Consider the following 23,037-nt stretch of genomic DNA (forward strand, 5'->3'; position numbering starts at 1 on the left):
CACCTCTGTTTGATTATCCAATGTGAAAACATACCAAACTATAATAGCAGTGGGTGGATTATAAAATATTATAAAGACAGAACCTTCATGATCTCCAGTAAATAACACTTTATTTAAGTGCTTTATTATCCAATAATGAAACTTCCTTTATTTCCCTGCCTTTTCCAGCATATTACAAAATTTAACATTATTATTGTTATTGTACAGAGGACAATGAAACGTCTACATTTTCTTCAGTATTTATCCTGCATCTGCCCCTTATTCCATACACGTCTTGAAAAAAAAGCTGCTCATTTTTTATTTGCTAACACCACCAAGAAAAAAAAAATCATAAACAACACGATGCATTAAAAATTACAATATTTTTAAAGTGCATATTGAAACATTATTTTCTGGTTCTGTGTCCCTGACTTTGTATTTCAAGCTTTTTCAAAGATAAAAATTTTCTTGAAAAGTAAAAAAAAGTTAAAGGTGAGATTTCAGGAATCCAGGATTAAAGGAAATAACAAATATGGTGATGTTAATGATAAATATGTGACAGTTGTCAGATAATTTTGATCTTTCACATAAACAACTGAAGAATAATTTTATTATATGGGAACAGGCATGCCAAACCCTAACTCAGCAGTGGCCCTCCAAAACCATCTCCTTAGTAAGGTCAACAAACAAAAAAAATGCAAATTTAGCACCCACCAGTCTCTTCAAGCTCAGCACCTCTCTATCCACAGAGTTGCCCATAATGAGTGATCAGCATTTGCTGCCCTGAAAGGGTCAAGCCCCTCACTCTACTGAGCTGGTGGGTCAGGTCCTGCCACCCCCATGGGTGCATATTTGGGGGGTGTGGTCAAAGCCCTGGGTGCACCTTTCAAGGGCAGATTCAGCCATAATCCTCCTCCTGACCCAGGCAGCTCCTGATGTCCCTTGAGGAGGTGAGCATGCCTGGGGGAGATGAACCCCATCCCAGGGTGTCCCCAGCAGGGAACCAATTTCAAGGAACACATCAGTCATATCATTACAGCCTGTCCTACCCGGCATAAGCTTTGCTGTGTAGGCAAGCTTGGAGACCTTGTTGAACCTACCAGGCAGATAATACAAATGTGTGATGGAGGATAAACATTGGCCAAGGAATACATTTTAATGCTAAATCAGAAGATGGATAAAGCTTTTTTTTTTTTTTTTTTTTTTCCCTATTCCAAAGCTACTTTTATAATTTAATTCTCTTAACATTTTCACAGAACTCATCAGATTAGCGTTGCAACATCCCAGGAAACTCAGAAACCTGTCCTAAAACCATGGTGCCCAGGTCAGTGTTTCAGATCCCCCACTTAGAAAGTCCCAGCCTATCTGATGGTCAGTTCGTCATCAATATGGACACTTGAAAAAATTATCCAGATGGGGCAAAAATCAACTTCTTTGCAAATCTGTAAGATTTTATTTTCATAAAATTAGAAAAGAAAAAAAAAAAGAAGAAGAAGAAAAAAAAGGCCAAATTATGAGTAGCAGCTCTTTTTGGGGGCACCTAATGGGCCTGTGCAAGTGCAAGTGCAAGTGCAAGTGCAAGTGCAAGCTCTCTTATTTTGTTACATGCTCTGTGGAAGTTTCTTATCTGTATTTCCCAGGTGAGATTACTTGTGTGGTTATGGTTGCCATAACACATATTTACCATGGCCAGTGAACAGATGGAAAGTCCCACTGACACTTAGGCAAAGCTGAAGAATCAAAGCTGCTCCCCTCGCCAATGGCCTTGTTTCACAGGATGCCACTTTTCTCCCAAACATCACAGTTCCATTAAATGTGGATTTCCTATCTCACTGCATCGCAACACACATCTTCATCATTGGTTCCCCTCTCCTAAAATTAAATTTTAGAAAACAGTTCTGTCCTTAATGGCTGCCTAGAGGGGGAAAGAATTTAATCTCTAATGGACATTAGAGAGAAGTTGGCAGAGAGGGAAGGGAAGAAAGAGACAGAAGAGGAGGTCACCAAGCACACAGCTTGCTTGTGAGACCCATGAAGAAGAAATTCTTCCAACTGCCTAAGAGTGAGGGTTTTTCCCTTCTCAGTTCTTGACACAGGCTGTTCAATATTTATTTTAAAATAAGTGAAGAAGAAAAATCCACTGCCTCCCTTGCAATCTGTACATATATTAAAAAAAAAGGCTTTTAGCTCATAATGATAGTACATTCTAGATAAGCAAAAGTCCTGGATTACATGAAAATAAAATCTGTAAGGAGAAATAGGATTAAGTCTACTTCCACATAACAGCTTTTATGACATTTAAATGAGCAGCTGTGTTTCTTTAAGTAAGTGTTACAGCATTCCACATCTGTATAAAAACTGAACGACAGACAGACTCTCTCAACTCACTGATATATAAACTTGTGAGGAAAAACAATCCCTGTGAAAATGCACAAAGGCATCACTTGGCTTTCCTTTAAGTCTTTTTTAACAACCTGTACCATGAATACAAGTTTAGGCTTAAGGAAATAAGACTGTTAGATGACATATATCTTTTGTCCTATACTGGATAAAGAGAAAAATTATTCCATTGCTGAATCAGCCAACTTTTTTCCTTTGGCTAACATTTTAAATATACTTTAGCACAAAGGCCTAAAGGTACATTTTAATTCTGCAGTGCATACCAGTAATCTGTAAGAATATTAAGAAACAGTACCTCCCAAAGTTCATATTATATATAAGGAATTTGGATGGTTTGAACCAGTTTTAGTCTCGCTTGGTGCCTTGTTTTCCATCATCTGTTTCCTAGCTGATAGGAAGAATGTCATGGATGTTTCATTTTTTATCTTCTTCCTGAATAACAGTTTAGTTGAACTGGTGTCTCGGTAATGGCAAAATTTGTTAACAGAGATTAACATCAGATGTGGTGAAAAAAATAATTGTGGCATATCCACTCTCTTTTCTAGAACACATCCAGCAAGCAAAGCCTTCCTCCTTTTTTGTGTCATTCATGTTTAAAGGAGAACATGCAAAACACACTGGTCCTGTGTGCAAGCAAGAACAGAATGTGGGACTCCAAGCAGACATTAAAATAGGCCCACCCTTAAAGGTAAGGTTTTCTTTTGGCCTGCAGGCACAATAGTTGGAGGTGAACATTTATACGCACGTGTGCTTATGTTTATATATTTATGTGCCTGTGTAAATCTATTTACATACACAATCTATGTGTTTGTGCACATATAAATGTACTTCTATAAAGGTACACACGTATGTATATAAGATGACCCAAGATTGCATAGTACAACAGCAGCACTGATCAGTGGAAAGTGGCAAAAAAGAATTTACTTCCTTAAATCCAAGGAATAATAAAACTGTTTTTCCCCAACTTTTAGTCTCATTCCTCATACTTTGATGGAATAAACTACCTGTTCCTGCATTTCCAGCAAAGGCATTAGAGTGGGAATTCGCCAGTGGAATACAAAGTCTCCCCAAGACCCCATATATAATAGACTGAAGGCTGTTCCACCATTACTTATCGATGGCCCTGCCTTGCTTTTGCAGGACTTGAGGTCTTTGCATCCACACACTGTGGGTATCCTGTGTATCTTTCAAGTTCAGGTGTGACCCCACACATTCTGTAGACTGAAGCTGTGTCTCAGTGAGACAAAGCAGTGCTGCCCCTCATGTTCCTGCTGTCTTTGACAAACCCCTGCCAGAACAAACAAGCCATGTGGTTTTTGCCACAAGTGATTCTCCTTCTTTCCACTTCATCTCTTGGAGCTCAACACTTTTAGCCACAAAAAAGTGAACATTCTTATATCCTCTTTTCCTTGACCCTGCTCATATGACTTTGGAGGTGAAGGAGGGAATTTAGGGGCTGTTTCACCAATTCTCTACCAGCATACGTTAATAGGGGGGAAGAAAGACTAATGGCTAAAACAGGCATTTACAGCGGTACCCAGAGGCATTAAACTGAACCACAGAAGTGGGGAGTTGGGAGAATATATAATAATTCTTTCCTTTTTCTCTTTTGAGAAGCACCAGGATAAGGTTGGGCCTACTCTTGCCATGAGTATCTTAAGGGTCTTTTCCAATCTAAACTATGTTCTCCTTCCCTCTCCTAAGGGCCCAGTGTGTGCTGTGAAAACTGCAGCTGAGGCCTTAGAAAAACAAACTGTTCCTGTCCTAAGCAGATGTAATGTAAATTGTTTTCCTACCATGACAACAGTCATACATGCTAACTTGGGCATTTTGAAGATGTTTTTAGATTTCAGTACACAGAAAGGATATTATAACTATTAGTAAGTACATTTATTTATGCCTCTGTGGCTTATACTAGTTTGAAAAATAAATAACCAGTAGTTAAGTTGCATGTGGTTCTAATTATACTAATCTTCAAATATTCTGTTTCATTATTTTCTAACCTCTGCAAAAATGTTCCTGTTATGAAGAATACAAACAGAAGACAGATTCTAGACCAGGACAGATTGAATTATAGCGAAGTGAAGATAAAAGAGGCTGGAGAGATAAATAAGGCTTCAGGTAGCTGCAGTATATTTATTACCCTGTTATTTTAACAGACATTCACATCTTGATTCAAAATACACTTTTGTTACTCTCTACATCTTTTCCATTGCCTGGAAACAGCAATCAACAAATGAATGTTTAACCTACCACAAGGTAGGGTGCCTTTGAAAACAGGGAAGATGGAGAACTTTTTAAGACTGTTCATGTTTGAGGACCAGTAAGGAAGAAGCCTAAAAACCATCTATAGGAGGAAGAGAATGAAAGGGTAATTGTAAGCTGTAAGAAGCCAGGTCCGGCAGAGTACTGAAGTGAGGAAAGCCCAGGACCTGGGCACCACAGACATGAAAAACTGAAGCTGACAACATGCAACAGGCAGCTCTAGAGGTGAGTCAAAGCAAGAGAGGCAGCCCTGAGCAGCCAGCACACAGCAAGGCAGGATGGTCCAGTTGTCCAGGATAGGGGTCACAAATGCATAGGGTCTTGGTGAGATGGTCCCCAGGCACCGCAAGGAGGAATGGGTTTTGGTTTTGTGCAAGTGACAATGCAGACTGCCTGGATATGTCCCCAACTGAGCCACCACAGAAGACAAGGACGGACTGTGGGAGAGATGAACAAGGAAAGGAGGTGAGACCCTGGAAAAGAAATCACATCATCAACCAGGGATGCAAAAAAGGAGACACAGTAGGCATTCACCTAGAAAGTCTGAAGAAAACAAGGTCAAAGGCAAGATTAAAAGAGTGAGGTGAAGATGTAATTTAAAGGAAAAAAAAAAGGGAAGAGAAAGGAAGAGGACAAGGTCAGTAGAGATTTTGGTGAGGGAAGAATGAATGAAGCAGGGACTGAGGAGTCTCTTGATGCAGCATCAGAGAAGATGCACTAACTCAGGGCAGACAACTGTATCACTTAAGGAAAACAGGGGTAGGGTGGCATTTCTTTGAGGAAAGAAGCAGTGGAAAGAAGAGTCAAGGATGGGGGATGAAGAGAAGGAAACAAAGAGGAGACAGTGGGATCTTGATACAGCCAATAAGCTGAGCATAATGTGAAGAATATGAGCACTTGTGTGAAACCACTTGACTAACCACCACTGAATCAGGGCCTGGTTCAGGAGCCTTCCAGTGACAGACTGGGGAAGAAGATGTGTGAAACACACAGAACACAGTAGTTCAGCACAAAGAATGGAAACGAAACTTCTATGCTCACCTCTGAAGAAGCTCTTCCGAAACCTTCTAAGTGACCTCTCACCTCACTTCATAGAGAAAATAGAAAAAACGTTTTTACTTGGCCTATACACTAATTTCCTGCACACAAGAAACCATTTTAATTCAGGCCTCTAGATTGTTTTGCCAGCACTGAATGTTGCATAAAAATAAAGAAATTTCAGCTCCCTGAAACACAGTGCGAGTGACTGAACTTCTTTTCAGTAGCCAGAACTGCATCTATTAAATGTGTGAAATGCTAAAGGTAACAGTGTCCAACAATAGAAAATGAAGCAAAAGGAATTTAGACCAACCTCAGGAACCAGTTTGCCAAAATTATGGGTGAATGTTAGGGAAAAAGGACAATTAATACAGGGACAGATGGCTAAGCAAAAACAAAAGCCATTATCTAAAACCTGGCTAAGGAAAACTTAGCAACTGATTGTTCAACAGAAGGAATTAAAGAGCTCAATTAAATATAGTACTATCAATAGTTTGGATCATAAGGAATAAGAAAATAGAGGACTTGCTGTCATTTGTGGCAAAATTAAATTCTTTCTGTGCTTATATTAAATATTAAGGTGTGCAAGTTTTATACAGAAACAGACATTTCTCATCCTTGTGAGAAGGTGGGTTATAGAATGCAAATGAACTCTAGATCAAAAATAAAAGCTTTAGTGACTTGCCAAGTCTTAAAAAACTGTAACAGTGTTCTGCATATGGTCAGCAGCTCAGGAGATCGTGCTGAAATATGACAGTACTTCCCTCCCCTCTTGATTCCCCCCAAAACACGCACACATATAGTCCTGGAAAACCATACTCAGATGGGCAGTCTTTCGCTGTGTCCCCGTGGGGGTGATGGGTTACTTCAGAACAGCAGCATCATTTTTTTGAAGGTGCCCCACCTGAAACACATCAGCTGACAGCCATCACTGAGCAAAAGTTGGGAAGTGACACAAGGAAGACATGTCTCACATGTGCTTAGAGTCACACCAAGATAGAGATTTTCGACCTCTGGCAACTCTTAGCAGAGGGAGACACAGGCTCTGACAATCCACTGGCATCACAACCTGAAGTGCTCTCTGCCAAGCAGCCCATGTAAAACTGCATCTGTGGGAATCGCAGTCGTTTTCCATGCTAAGAGCAGGCACACACATTGCAGTCAAATCACTTGGTCCCATACAAAAAGAATTAACTCCAAATAAATGTCTGAATCTCTGCCTGCAGCCTCAGTACAAACATTGACTCTCTTATGGGAGCACTCCATGAAAAGTTGCACAAGTAATGAAAATAAAGCCTTCCAACAGCTTTACACAGCACAAAATGATGGCTAAACCTGTCTGCCATCACTGTCTCGTACAAACAGTTTGAACTGATAGGCCTCATTCATACATGCAAGTGATGTTTGATTCTTTTCGATACCTTCGCAGTACTTTAATTATTTTAGTAATTAGTTGACATGCATTGTTTCAACATATCACATCTCCATGGTGGCATCATCAGTTTGTAATAGAGGTTTCTTTAAGAAAAGAAACAGCTTCTTAATTTTTTGATTAAAAAAAGTTAATAATTACAGGAACACTGACAGTGTTGCTATAGTTACGACTATATCAGCCTTTCACTTACAACTCCCCGTTTTCAAGGGTCAATAACTCAGTTGTCAAAAATCCCACTGGGCAGTAGCCTGACACATCTTAGACATACATGAAACAACTGCATAAATAAAAATCAGCTGTTACACACTTGTGAACATTTTGAATCAAATCAGTCTTTCCATATGATATTTTGAGCACCCGACAGTAGGTTTTGTGGCTTTTTTGTAGACATTTTTTGGCAGGCTGTTAGTTCTTTAGGTGCCCCAGTGTTTCTGACAACTGCCAGAGGGAAAAGAAGAAGAGCCATCACTTTTTCCTCCAGCCATTTCATCCTATCCCACCAGAAAGGAAGCAATTCTGGACGTGCCCGCTACGCTCCCAACAAAACTTCCCCAGGATTTTCAGGCACAAAAGCTTCACACGCATGTGCAGCAGCTGGATTACCACAAAAGACCATAACGGCCCTAAGAGCCGTTACGGTATATCAAGTGAGTAAACCGAAAACTAAGAAGGATTTACACAATGACCATAGTGGCTCCCTGGGAGCCGTTACGGTCTATCAGGTCAAAAATCCACTTTTCAAAGAGCGCCTAAATATGTGTATACCCAAACAGGGCCTTGAATCTCCGGAGCAACTATCACACACATTTTCAAAATCAGCCGGGGAAGAGAAGGGAGATTACACCAAACAACATAAAGAGAAATTTTTTACAATTAATAAAAGACATATCATGCAAATTCTAAAGACCTATATTCAAATGGAAAAAAAGTGCATGTTAAGTTGGGAAATAGAACAAAACAATGATTTCTTCATTGTCAAAACAGGTCCTTTGAGGTTTTTCTTTTTCTTTTTTTTTTTTTAATGAGAATTAAATGAAAATGTAAATCTCCCACCAAAGCAAATCACTTAAAAAAAAAAAAAAGTTAGGTTTTAAGAAGTATAGATATAATGCAATCCCAGCTGGGTTCTGAGTTGCAGTTCTGCTGCATTTCAAGTCTCCAGTCACAGCACAAGTTGGTAACAAGGCTCAGCTCTGCCTTCCTTTAATTCTCTCCCATTGTGTCACAAAACGAACAAGTTATTCAAGACAGTAATTTTCTCCGTAAAAGTCACATCTATTTTTTCTAAAAAGAAATCTGTAATAAATCATCAGCCTACTTACTTTTTCTTCTTCCCCTTCCTTTACATGACATATTTGTTCCTGCAGCAAACCTGTAAGAGAACACTTTCTCTCTATGACCTGAGATAACGGTAATGTTGAAAGAATGGCCTCACTTGTCAAAGATTAGAGGGCTGTCTGCAGCCTACACTCGTCTTTACTTCAGCCAAATAGGCCCAATAAATGCTAATACTCAGCATGACGCATTGAGAACGCTAAGCCTCAACACTGACTAAGAAGAAAGTATCACAAATTTACTGAAATTATCTATAGCACAATAGAGAAGAGAAGGAATTAATCAAAGTCTCTCTCTTAATGCAATGCTTGATTGAACTATCCCAATCCCTTTTTAAATAGGATAACCTAGTGGCAAGTGACCCCGATGACACATCCTAGAGAGGTACACAAGTACCACTTGTTCGATTTTTTTTCTTTTATGACCTCATTAAGAAGGATTTTGAAGATTGTTCCTGAGTATGAGAACAAAGTGTCTGAAGATATCTCTAGCTTTTTATGTCTTTAGCCTTTTGCTGTTGAAATGGATTTTGAACAAGTGTTTATAAACTAAGTACACGCACAAGCAAAAAAAAAAAAAGTCATTTAAAAATGAAATCTACTAAAGCTACCTTTTCTTAAATGCAAAGACTAGCAAAGTCTCCAAGAAACAAGAAAGTTTTGCCAAGATGAACTCATGATTGCATCTTCTCCCACCCTGTACTCCCTCTCTCTTTCCTTTCCTGTTATAGACCCCATTAATTAGATTTGGCGGCAATTTTCCCTTCCTTATCAGGGAGGACAGAGTCTGCCAAATCTGCTAGTGTGAAAATACTCCATCGCCAGTAACATTTTTTCCTAAGTGTTTGTTGATTCCACGCTTGGATTTAATATCAAGGATTATATTTTATAACTAGAAACAAACAAACAGATTTACAACTGAAGACCGAAAGGCAAACAGCAGAAAAAAAGCAAGCCAAGTACTGAACCTAAATGTAGCATTTTTATTGACTTCTTAGAAACCAAATAACCTGGCATATTAGTGTGTGCATTCTGCAACAGACATTCAGCCCCATTGTACTACTTAGAAGAGAATAAAAAGAAACCCTACTGTTTGAAATCCAGCGGAACATCCCCACAACAGAGCACAACTGTTCCCTCATGCATGAATGGGAAGGAGATGAAAGAAAAGATGGACTTCTGAGGTACAGCAAAAAACAAAGACAACAAAAGTGCTGATCATGAGGGAATGACACAACTCATTGCTGCAAAAAGGATGAGAGAAAGGAGCTCAAACAATGGTGCAGACAGCTAAGTGACATGTAGAAGAATTGAAAAATCTACAGAAGTGTCTTTTCTTTCCACACTTGACGAGAAACAATTAAATGTTGGTACATCTGTCATAAAAAAGATAATTGAAACCTGTTACCATCATTATAGACGGTAACTTAACTACCAAAACTGTAACTGTCCAATTAAGTGTTGCCCCCTCTGTTATCTATACCACTTGCTAAAATGAAAAAAACCCTTTAATGCTGGTGATGATTTACCACCAGTATAGCTGTTACAAGCCATGGAGCTGAACTGGCACGTTTTATAAGGTGGATATTTAGGCTACAGGGTACCTAGGTCTATTTGTACACACACAGATGGGGAAAGGCAGGCACACATGGGTGCATGCAGGCTCACATGCGTGAGCGCACGCATTCATGCACTTGCTCTCGCACACCCACCAGCAAGGACAAATTTTGCAAACAGATGAGGTTTTTGACAAGGAGTCCAAAAAACCCAGATAATTGCCAGAAGCCTCACTAGGTGTTTACTCCCCTGAAGGTCCACCAGCCTGCAAAAACAACACCGTGCTAAACTAATCCACTGACTCTTGCTACTTGCTTGATAATGTGCAACACTCCACAAAACTGCAAAGCAGTTATTGACCCTGTCAGAACACCTGATTAATGGATAAATGCTGTAATTGATTAGCAGAGCAGTGTGAATTAAAACAGAATACAGCATCAATAATGAGCCACTGACAAAAGGTAGCTGACATAAAATGTAAAATGGTAGCCTGCAGCCATAAAATGTAAAATGGTAGCCTGCAGCCATATCTCATCAAAGACATGCGTTTCTTAAAAACAGAAGAAAACACTGCCCCTGAAAAAAACCCACAAGTGCGGTGTCCTGTTCTCTGCATTCTTTAGGCTTTTCTCTTGGTAATGATTAAACCACCAGCAAAATGTTATGGGAACTACTTGAGAATCCACTTCATACATCAAGCCAGGCAAGGCAGTTAAATGACTGCATTATCCTCTGGGCTTCTCTACCCTTAAAGAAATTCACTGCTCTCCATTTTATCCTGGTGAGCTGTGATTTTGGAGCGGCGCCGGGTGCATCCAAGGCTGCCTTCGGTGGGGTGCACAGGCAAATCCCACAGTTCGTAGGTACACAAGGGAGCCCCACAACAGTGTCACACCAAGGAGACAACTTGGAGCTACAATCATCACATTGTTACACTTGTTTTCCATTCCCTTAAGGGCCTTAGGAGGCCAAATGATCCCACTTTTGTTCCTTTTTCTTTCTGATTTAATCCTCCTCTAAGGCCTTACATTATGCCTGACATTATATGAAATAGATTATATAGATTTCATACAGCACCCACAAAGGCACACGTGATGTCTTCCGGCTGTAGGAAAGTGAGTTTGTAACAAAGTGTCAGAAGCACTGAGTTGCCTCCTTTCATGGCACCTATCTTGGTCTTCCAGCTCTTCAGTCTCCATGCATTACTCTGTGCATTAGGCAAGTTGACACACCTAGTGTAATGCCATCAGACATATCAAAGCTCTCCTGGTACAAGCAGATAAAAACATTAGCTTGAGTAGAGCATTTAATGCAATTACTTTGCTCTGACTTCCTGAGCTAGCTCACTCAGAAGTAATTTAAGCATTTCTACATGACACTGCATTGTACCCAGAAAACAGCCTCTGCTCAAAATGGTTGTTGCTACCAGGTAAGTCTCTTGGAAGTCTCTATGTGTCCTTTTCCCCTTTAAAATAAAACCCAGAAGCTGTTAAACTGAAGATCTGTGCTTTTGATATGAAAAATACAAATAATGAAAAATATGGCATTATTCTCTCGCAATAATTCTCTCAAAATTTGTCAATCTGATGCCCGTTTTACATTTCTCTACAAAGCATAATGTATTTTTCTAGCAGTTCTACAAACTCACAGATATATATTCAGAGATATAGTCCTTTGGAAATCCACATCTTTTAGGATAATATTTTCCTTTTTTTTTATCAGCTAACCATGAGACTTACTTTGGGCACAGAATGATTTTTCTGCTTCTCCAGCTGCTTCAGGACTGCTCTCTTTTCGTGGCATCACAACTTTTTCATTTTAAATACTTTAGCAGTTCAGGAGCAGAATTCATTACATCTCACATTGGTAATCTAAAGCATTACCTGTGTAGGTGATCCTTATTTACCAACCAGGAAAATCAGGTATTTCCAAAGAAAAAGCCTGGTGTCTTTGAGTTGGAAGATCTGCCCTCCCAATGCGCCTCTGTCCCTTTACGGACTGTAGAAGCTACCCTAACAACCTGCACTTTAAAAGCTACAGCTTCATCACAAGGCTTCTGTCTTAGCAATTTTAGATAATTGCAATTAAGGAGGCTTTTAACCTTCCTATTGTATTCCATTGTCCTCAGTCCTCAGCAGCTCTTTGTGAGGACCAAGGGATGAAGTAACAAAGTGTGCTCTGATGGGTCCCCTCCCTGCTGCAGAACATCTCCAGTCCAGCAGAAGCTTCCTCACAAGCACCCCTTTGTCCTAAAACAGGGCTGGACAAAAGGAGGGGCAGGTCACTGTGTATGTGAGTTGTCCCAGGGAAGAGGATCCTTGGTCTCCCCTATTGTCCATGTTCTCCAAGCAGTCCTGTGCTCCAGGATACCAGCTGTTTTGGGGAGGACTGAGGCATAGGTATATTTCTGCCATATAAAAAGTTATTAGCATTTCTTTCTTGCTAAGGTTCAACAGAAAGAATAATGAATCAAAAACAGCAAAATCAAAACAAAACAGCAAATGGCTGAAAAACGTGGGCATTTTTGGAGTTTGAACCTGGTCAGAGCGATGGTGAGACTGAGCCCAGCTCTCACTGCCAGGGCAGGTGGGGTAGCACTAGAATACCAAGGCACTCCTTTTAAAAATAAATAAACAAGGAGACCTGCTGACAGCTCAGCTATTTCCTGGAATAACTGCTTTACTTACCTGACTCCAGAGACCCTGCTGTTGCTGGACCCCCAGTGCTGGGCGACAGCTGCCCATAGCCCTGATACAGAAGCTTGCAACCAATAATAGGAGAGCTTACACTGTCTACAACCATGTAGAAAACACCAGGTTTCTACTGCTTATTATCAAACCCAAAGAGTTTTTACCAAAATGAAATCTAATCTCCTTTCCTTAGATATTTTTATATTGTATTGTAAAATATGAAAAGTGGTTTCAGCATAGAAGTATACTGAAAAGTAACCTAAAAAATACTTCCAGCAGCCCAAAAGAGGAGCCTACTTTAAAAAAAAATACTGACAAGAGATAAAGTTACCTCCATTTCAATGGAAGCAGGATTAGACCCTTTAACTTTTTTTTTTTTTTGGGGGGGGGTGGTGGGGTGTGCAGGAAGAGGAGAGACGAAACTCTGGCAGCTGAAGGTTCAGCTTGATCCTCAGAAATTTTAAAGAAGACATTCTTCTCCACAGCTATTGTCAGAGCTGGAGACAAAAGTAGGGGCCCTTTCAGCTGCTGAACTTAGCCAAAAAGCCATTTGTAACTCCTGCAGAGCGGTGCTTTTATAGGTCAGGGCATACTCCAAAAAGATTTTCTCTCTTTTTCATTCTCTTTTTGGAAGATTTGGTTAGGACCCAGAAACTTAGCTCAGAAATAAGCAAAAAACATTTCAACACATTACAAAACAGCAGTAGAAAGACCTCCAAATGCATTGTTTTAACACAAACACAGTTTTCTTATTTGGAATTATCTTTCACCAGTTGGTGTACACACCTCCAGTAGTCATTGCTTCTCAGACATAGTTGTCCATGAAATTTTTTTAGCTTGAGATATATTAATACATAGGTCAAAGAAGAATTTAGGAATTTAATTTTTCTTCTAATCCTTTAACATCAAGAATCTGGAAAACAGTTTTAGCAAAAACATTTTACCAATTAGAAAGTGCTAATTTTTTTTGCCTAATAAAACTCAGTCAGATTGGCCAGATGAGAGGGGTGCAAGGATCTACAAAGGAAATGTCAAGGTAACAGCCTTGCTCTGTTTTTGTACCCAGCTAGTGGGACCAAGTTCCCTAGGATATATGTCTGGCTGCACTCTAAGGGCTGCTTGAGAATTCAGGCATTAACTGAAATGGTGATCTCAGTACTTGGGGGACCAGATCCTCACCTAAAAATTCTTCCTGTCCCCCAAGAAACACAACTGGAACTATTTGCTACAAACAAGCAAACAAGAAAGGAGCAAATCCTACAGAATCGAACACTGCAAAAGGAAATGTAGTCAAATAGAGAGAAAAGATTAGAGAAGACTGTTAGAAGAACACCAGAGCCATATAGTTAATACAACAGCAGGAAACAAACCCAAATATTTTGTCAAAGGAAAAAAATCCACATGATCAACATCCTTGATAAAACACTGCTCTGGTAAAATCCCCGTTGATTTCCATGACTGAACAGAAAAAAAGAGAAATGTCATTAGCTTACTCCTAGTACACATTTAAAGAGAGACATCTTGTTTAAATATATTTTCTTCCTATGACTCGGCATGGCTAAATCAATGATAATAAGAGGCTTTCAGACAATGGTATACCCGAGGCCTGCCAAATCCAAACAAAATCTCTGATGTGTGCAGGTGTTGAACATTACATTGGTAATCAGAGTGATTGCCTGGCCCATATTCATATTTACAGTGGTGGTGAATGAGAAATATCTGAGTGGGTTAGAAGGTGTTCATGATACTTCTGAGAAATGAAAACATGGGTTTTGTTTCACCCCAAGTAACATTCCAGCTTTTTGGTGTGCTATTTTCAGTGCAAACCATAACTAGGTGCCCTCCTTTTGATATATGCCCTAATTTCTTTAAAACATTTTGAATACCACCTCAAGACATTGTCTAACAGTAATTTGTACTCACAACTGAGCACATGCAAGAATAGCTCCAGAGATAACGAGGAGTCACAGCATGCACACCAGAAGGAGGTTTCAAAAACAATTTTGGGTTTTTGTTGTTTTTGTGGTTTTTTACATGGGTAAATCACGGTAGATAAATGCTGCAAAATGAGGTCTGCTTCTTCTAAAATACCCAAAGCTCTCAATTCACCAACTGAAGTCACACAGAAGTGAAGACAGCTTTTTGGAAAGAGGATTTTCTGTTTCTGGAAGGTTAATGGATGAAAACTTGTGCCAGCTGTGGATGAAAACTGTACCAAGGCAACCATCAATCACTTTGAGAAGCTGATGATATGTTTGCAGGAGTTATTTAAAAGTCACACAAAGTATTCTACGTAATGCTACTAAAATATATTCCAAAGTAAAAGATATATAACATGAATACTTTCCAAAGTTAGGTAGATATTATACTTTCCAAAGTTAGATATGTAGCATGAATTTACAAGACTTATTCTAAATTTACTTGTATGGTTACCTATAATGTTTAGCCCTTAAATTTTAAATGTTTCCTGTAGTATAGACCTTCTTAGCTTACCACAGCAGTTCTGTTTCACCAGTCTACACAGTTTTTCAAAGCAAATTGGCATTGCTTACACTGAACTCAGCCAATCACACAAAGATGAACAGGATGTGCAGTTTCTTAAATGAAATTACTTTATTACAGATCTCAGTTAATACCAAAACTATACCATGCAAAGTTAGCAACATCACAGACCTTAGCAAACATTGCTCTGAAATCCTCATGCAAAGTGGTCATCAGGAGCTAATGGGACAATACTAGCCAGCAAAATGTATTTCCTCTTTACATTCAGCTCCCCCTCCAATTTGAGAGCAACTAAGTTGGTTCAAGACTTCTCTCCATTACATGCATACAACAAAGAACTTACACTCCTGTTTCCAAAAAGACTAAAGTTTGGGCACAATCCAGAATAATGATCAATATTTTTATGGATTTTGTGTTATACAAAGGAGATTAAAATTCTGCCCAGTGGATTTTATAGCAAACTCCTGTGCTGTAATTCCATGCTGGCAAATCTCTTTAGCATGTAGTTAGTTAGTGGTGGCATGAGACACAAAGAGTTTGTCAAGGCTTACTGTTTGTTTGTTTGTTTGTTTGTTTAACACTGTGGAACTTTTATGAAATCTATTCACGAATTAAGTAGGAATCTTGATGCCTTTGTTCTAACACTCTCCCCCTTCCCTCCACCCCTCAAAAAAGGGCCTCTGGATGAAGAGTCTTTCTCACTGGATTCACTGATGTTAAACTCCCTTTCAGGTACTTACCTCCAAAGTAATGCCAATGTAGGAAGTTCAAGAAGTCTTTATAATAAATTCCCAGTTATTCAGTTCTCCATTAGTGGAGTTTAATTTACTTTAATTTACTGAGACCTCTAATGTGAATGGCAACTGTTCAGTCCTCACACAAACTCACCTGTAGCCACAGATCTCAGACTGGACAGGTACACTCAGTGGGTACAAATAGTCTATAATTTTTTCCCCAATGATATTGGCTTTGTGGCATAATAAAGTGGGTTGTTCTTAGTTTATTCTAAAATGAGAGAGTTTTTTTATCTCCCAACTTCAGGTCAGTCTGCTCACATTTTTTGATGACTTGCAGTGATCTATATACTTTTCATGTTTAGTGTGGAAGAGCTAAGTGACTCCCACATGAGCAACATAAACTTCTTTAATGTTTCTGTAGAGAAAATTGATCACATGGGACTCCAAATAAAGTTCTGCTTTTTAAAGTCTTCTTCTTTTTAGGATATGACCTTAAAATATCAAGTCAAAAGTACAAAGATGTTAGCAAAAACCACAGGGATTGCAGATCGATTCTCCTGAAAAGATGTTAAATCAGGGTTCCTTCGCTCCTCTAAAAATGTCATACAGTAACTTGCAGTGCAGCATTTTTTCTAATGCTCCTACCCTGCCTCTACCCTGAGTGTGCCAGGTTACTATCATATACCATGTTATTCTGATTTGTACCAGACAAGTCTTAATTACTTCCACATAAATTTAGGCACATGTGCTCCGAACCCCGCTGCTTGCTTCTGATACTCCCACAGCACCTGCACACGCTCCCCAGCTCTAGAGCCTGGGGAGCGGGGAGCCGTGGTGCTGGGGAGCAGACACGACCTGCCATCTCAAGGCTACCTTTCCTCCCCTTTCAACCCCCCGGGTGACAGCCCGAGGCCGCGGGCTGAGCCCCAGAACCGTGGCTGGCATCTTCCCCAGCCGGCTCTGCGGAGGGGAGCTGAGGGCAGGCAGGCCCGGAGCCCCGGCACGCTTATTTTCTTCCGCCCGCGTGTGCGGATGCCAACTCTGGCGTCCATAAAACTGGGTTACATCAAACAGACCAACCGCCGTCATCTCCCCATCATTACCCCCGACACAAGTCCTGACAAAAGGCCGCTGCCAAGGCCTCTGCTGACAGCCCGAACAATAGCGGCCACAAAGGCCTTTTCTGCCTGCGCAGATGACATAAATCTGATGCTATAACGCCGGCGCGACTTCAGCTTGCTCCTTATTTATTTATTTAATAAGCCACTGTCATCCATCTCGGGAAGGTGGCTTCCAAACTCCAAATTAATCAAGCCACTGAATGCGAATTTCCATATTGCTCTGCCAAAGGTCTTCTCCACATCAATTGCCGGGAGAAGGCCCCCGTTGTGCTTTGGTGTATTGTGTGCGGAGCTACTGCTGCTGCTAAAAGCCACTCTGTTTTTAATAAACACGCATTGTTCTTTTTGTAGTAAATCCAGGAAATAATACCCAACTGGGAGTTTGGGTGCAGGCTTTTCTGTAGCGTGAGCAGAGCGATGGATGCATTTTCATGTCTGTTAGTGCTATGATGGCTCCATTTGTTATTGCTCAGAAGGTATTTAATTTTTCAAAAATATAAATTAGCCAATATTGAAGCAATGCTTTCTTGTTTATCTTGGGAAACCCCAAGCTGAGACCTGCATTCCTGTGTTGGTCATGTCACTTCACCAAACAAGAGGTTTGCTCCAAGTGCCCTGTGCCCAACCATTTACCCGACTGCCAAAGTGGGCTTTTCCTGAGCATGATGGAAGAATTACATTGACACTTCTGAATTCAACAAAATCAGAACATCACTGCTTTAATGGAGACAGGATTTTGTTAGCTTGCCTTTTAACATTCTTTAGTCAACTAAGTATCAGGTATTGAGCCTACACAAGTTATGTTTCCTTTAGGCAGTCTGTTGATAAAGAGGCAGGTCCCGATGGAATAGTTTATCACTGCTCTTTCAGGGATGGGCTGAACTACCTTCCTGAGGAAAATCATGATTTCTTTCTCTTTAATACACACCTACCATCCTGTGTTATACAAGCTTGACCAACTTTCCTGCTGGCAGAGGGGACAAGCAGAAGGGTGAGAGCTCCAAGATGGCAGGAGCAAAACAAGAAGGGTGGCTCTCATGTGAGGCGGTGACTGGAGGGACTTGTACATGTGGCTGCACAACAGTCCCATGGACAAGTGTGTATCACAGTCCAGACACTTGAAAAATGCTCCTTGGTGGCATAACAGGAAAGGAAATAAAGAGACAGGTCAACATCAGAAGCAGAAAGGAGATTGATAGGTTTCTTTCATCTGCTCTATTTGAGCACATATATGATGCTTTCTAGGGCTACAGATTTAGAAACAGAATGTATCTTCCCTACAAAAATTTCAATTAATAAAAATAGGAGGAAGCCTTCTTTCAGATGTTTTTTAATTAAAAATGTGTACAGGGAGTTTTCACTAGAAACTGAAGTTGAAGCCTCACCTTTTTTCCATGAGGGATGATATTTTGGAAGCAAAACATGCAAAAGGCTATAAATAGTGCAATTAAAAATTCCTTCTTTACTCAGCTAGTCAGCTTCTGAATTTGCACAAAATTTTAGTAGTGTTTTCAAGAATAAAACCAAAAATATCTCTGAATAGTTACATTGCAAGACAACAAAACAGAATACAGATGGCACTCACAATATGAATAGAGTTTGATGGACAATAATAGGCACAATAAAATCTACCAGTGAACCAAGAGATGAGATAATTATAGATATGTTCATAGTATTTTAAACATTCCTTTTCCATGAAAGAGCAAGAGTAATTTATCAGCTGAATATTCTTGCCTGACTAAACTTTTCACTCTAGAAATAGTAGTCACAAACACTGAGAAAGGAAACAGTAGTCACAAACACTAATAGATAGCATGTTTCATACTTCCATGACCTTATAAAACCCGGCAGAAAATATCAGGTTAAGTTTCACAGCCTATCTCAAATTAAAATAAAAGCTCTTCTATGAGGGTTAATTAATTTCTTTTAAAGGACAGACAGTGGAGAAGCTACCCAGAAGCTGCTGCCCAGAGCAAGAGCTGGGATTCCCATGCTGGGCTCATACCCTAGAGGCTCAAACACATGACAACCCACAGGAGGGACTTTTACAATCAAGAAATAACACACCTTTGTTATCCCTGCAAATAGGCTGCTTGGTTTCCAGGAACAGAAAATGGATGGGGGCAGAAACTACAAAGAAGCCTGAATTTGCAAAAGAGAGCAGGTCTGGGGAGGAGTCACCTATATCTCAAGCTGTGCTTTCAAACCAGTTTTTCTTTTTATTCTGAGTCTTCTGTGGGAAGAAGTAGCCCTTCTGTGAAAGCAGTGGGAATGGGAACTGCCCAGCAACCTCTTAGACCAGACAATAAAAAGTTTTGGAGCAAACATGAATGGTGGGTCTGAAGGAAGCTTGACCATCTGCAGGCAACTCCATGCAGAAGGAACATCTGAGGTGACAAATCAGACTTGGAACATGTCATAGGTGAAACCTTCAAAATAAGGAGAATATCTCCAGCTTGAAATTACAAACACACTGAGTTGTACTTTTAAATATTATCCAATGGTCTCAAGACATATAACCAAAATGTTAGCAATGAAAAAAAGCGAAAAACCCTCAAAACTGTAAAACACCTTCATATATTCCTACATGAGAAAGATTATTTTTCCCCCCATTTCAGTGTCTAAGTATCCTTCTGAGTAGCTATTTAACATATAATTTTGACACCATATTAAAGACAACCATAAAAATATGTGCTTAAAAATATATTACAACTTGCTCTGTTGCTAAGAAATGTACTACAGTGTAAGAGAAAAAAGAATTGTTAATTAATACTGCTCACTGTGTTACAGCCTAACTGATGAAGGGAAATGCATTCAGACTCCTAAAATGCCGGTCTCCAAGACCATCAGGGTTAGTTTCTGAGTGGCACGTTTTTAAAACATTTAATCAGTGATCTGAATATGTGTCAACACTTTCTGGTAGTGTGCTATAAAATGTGAACCTTGTCAACAGAAACATAAAAAGGCGACACACTTGGGACACAGAGCTTTTATGCTGACACACTGTAATAATATAATTTTTAAATTTATCATCTGTTTAGCCACAAGCAGCAATTAATCTCTTAACTAATCTCACAATGTTTTAAATAACACCTCCAAAAAAACCCACCCCAAAACCCAAACATGTTTCATTTTTACTTTCCTTGCCTTCACAATTGTGTCGCTTTCAAAACCTTATGAAGCAACACGCAATAAATTTTGCAACGAGGATAAAAATGTTAGCGAATAATATGTTTCCCCCTCCTCAGTTAATAAAATTACTTAACACTGAGCCTGCAAGCGAAAAGAAAACCCCAGGAGTAATGCAAGCCTCAGAGGGTTCAGTTCTGTCGTGTTTCCGTCGCATTAAGTGACATTTTATTCCCAAATCACTTAACCTTTGACTTTTATAACTAAACATACAGACCCTGAATTGTTACTGTGGAGGGGACCACAGAGCAATACTGCTGCCAGGCACTGAAACCAAGTGCCCCACAGTAGTGGGCCACTACAGGATGGAAGTAATTTGGCTGATAAGAACCCAAGTTTCACTCCTTGTCACCTGAAGGAGGCAGAAAGGGAAATGGGACAAGGGGAGATGTTTCTTCTAGTAACCTCTATGTAGCACCAGATCTATCTCCTCGGGAACCTCAGGTATTGGACCTCAGGAACACTGTTTTCACAGTGTTCCCACCAGTGGTGCATGTGCCAGGCAAAGGAGGGGTTAATAATCAGGCAGAAGTAGGAAAAAGCACTTTATAATTAAAATGTAAATCTTGAACCCAGCTGGAGCTGCATGAGGAATAATGTCAAGCCATACAGATAACTTTGGGGGGTTTTTGTGCAATAAAAGCACAGCTCATCATACATGTATGTTCATGTAAGCACGTTCACATTAATAACCAGCATAAGTGAAGGCATCTCTTGCTTCATCTCCAAGACTCTGACTGCCTCCTTCTGGGTGCAGAGGAACAGGGAGACACCAACCCTGTCACTGAACATGACTCCATGGCTGGACAAATGCACTCCTATCTGAGAGGCTAATTTTTCTTAGAAAACTATCCTGAAGGCAGACTCTATTAAATTGTATGTCTAGCAACTAAGAAAGCTTCTGATTTAATATGCAATCACATTAAGAACTTTCTTCTTCCTTGCCCAGTGGCCAAAGGCTTTGTCCTCTGCTCTTGTCCACGTGAAAGACTTTGCTGGTGTGACATGTGTGATCACGAGAAGGCAAGGGGAGGAACCTGACTGCCAAGTTCAGTAAGGTACTAAGTCAGTCATTTCAGGATTTAGTTTCCAGTTTTTCATTAATGATTTTCATCAACAGGGTGGAACAAAAAAATTAAGATCTTCTGGGCTAAATATGGATCTGTTCCCACTATACTTTAATTCTAAAGAACAGTGGTATTTGCTTCTCCTGACACTGTGATCAATTGTAGAACAGTGGATTCCAGACAGTCTGTGAAAATCATCCCAAACACAAGTTAAGAAAAATACTTATTAATTATTGCATATTAATTACTTATGACTGATGTATCTTTAGAGAATGGGTCATCTTCCCAAATAATAAATATTTGGTCTAATACAAGAGGGCTTGCCCTGTGATTACAGATCATTTACACTCCAGGAAAAAGGGTGTTGAAGTTGGATCTTGAATTAATGTCTAATTTGGAAGTCTAAGAACCAGCAAAGCAATCCTCAGCCATAGCCATTATTAGAAAAAGTAATTATGGTCATCCATAGAAACGAACTCCTAAAATCTGCTTAATGAGGAGAATTTTTTTATCATGGCATGGAACAGGGACACATGCTTCTTGTATGCACTCTTCAGTTTACAGCATGCTCTTAATAAATTGCAACATCATCCACAGGATCTACATTTCAAAAGGCAAATGTACAGGTAAGGGTATCAGGAAATGGAAATGGAACAGAAAACATAGCAAATATGTGATGAATGACATGTTAGTAGAATTGTTGTGAGATGGGTGGATGAGTAATGACATTTTGCCCCCTCATTTTATGGCTGAAGCATCAAAATACCACTGCCATCTGTTGTGCTTGCAGATACCCTCAACTCTCACTGCGAGAAGAGATAGTGTTCAGCTGCAGCTGTGAAGACTATGCAAGGGAAGTTGACCATTTGCAAAAAATAACTTCAAGAGAGTTGGCCCGACCATAGGAAGTCATTTGTTCCTCATCCCAGATGACATTTTCCAGTTACTTTGCAAATTGCAGAAGCACGATAAGACTTCTGCAGAGCAGTGACTAATGTAAAAACAAATATAATGCTCCTATGACAAGGAAGGTGTTCACAAACTGCAGGAAGCAGTTTAAAATAAATTGATGTAGGTTTTGAATTGTCTACAAGTTGGGTTTAGCTTCCTTCCATTTACCTTTTACTGCATTAACATTTCTTTTGTGGTGGCTGCTGCTGGGAACCTATTGTAAGTTTGGGCAATTAGGATTTTTGTTCCATCTGTCCCTCCCCTCAGTCAATACTGTAGCATCAAAAGAGGCCAATTCAGTGTAGGCTGGCTCCGCTCTAAAGCCAGCTAAAAGAGATGTTAGAATTCACTACTGCTCTGGGTGGAAAGGATGCGGGAGGAGGTGGGGGATGGAAAGCTATAATCATAAAAATGCTGTTTCAGGCTTGTTGAGTTCTTAAAATAATCTGACTTAAACCTCCTACACAATGCACACAAGTCAGAGCATGGTAATATACTTCAATGTAGGTTGCCTCTCTCTCCCTAAATCCAAACTAAAATAGATGTTAGAAATCATTACTGCACTATGTCAAATACAGACTAGGACTGTAATCAGAGGGCTGCGGCTTCAGGTTTCAACGGTTCTTAAAATAATCAGCCTTAAACCTTCTGCAGGAATCAAAGCCTGGTCATTTATATTTCTGTAAGTCTGAGGATTCCATCACCTCAGGCTTCTCCCTGATAAAAAAGCAGCTTGGCTTTTTTTTTTTCCCCCCACTGAAATAACTTGTGC

At 39.8% G+C, this 23,037-nt stretch overlaps 1 protein-coding gene and 1 long non-coding RNA gene across 3 annotated transcripts in view; one reads left to right on the plus strand and one right to left on the minus strand.

The window, feature by feature from the left end:
• The window catches only part of CLYBL (citramalyl-CoA lyase), a 165,917-nt gene that overhangs the window by 88,417 nt on the left and 54,463 nt on the right, over positions 1-23,037 (minus strand). The gene's annotated exons all lie outside the window — the stretch shown is intronic.
• Positions 1,234-23,037, plus strand: part of LOC111945265 (uncharacterized) — a 44,308-nt gene continuing 22,504 nt past the window's right edge. The window contains exons 1-2 of the long non-coding RNA XR_015284439.1: positions 1,234-1,303; positions 2,925-3,067. This is a non-coding gene — a long non-coding RNA (uncharacterized LOC111945265). The remainder of the gene's footprint in view (positions 1,304-2,924; positions 3,068-23,037) is intronic.

Source organism: Cyanistes caeruleus, chromosome 3, assembly GCF_971803275.1.
Source record: "Cyanistes caeruleus chromosome 3, bCyaCae1.hap1.1, whole genome shotgun sequence".
Taxonomy (NCBI): domain Eukaryota; kingdom Metazoa; phylum Chordata; class Aves; order Passeriformes; family Paridae; genus Cyanistes; species Cyanistes caeruleus.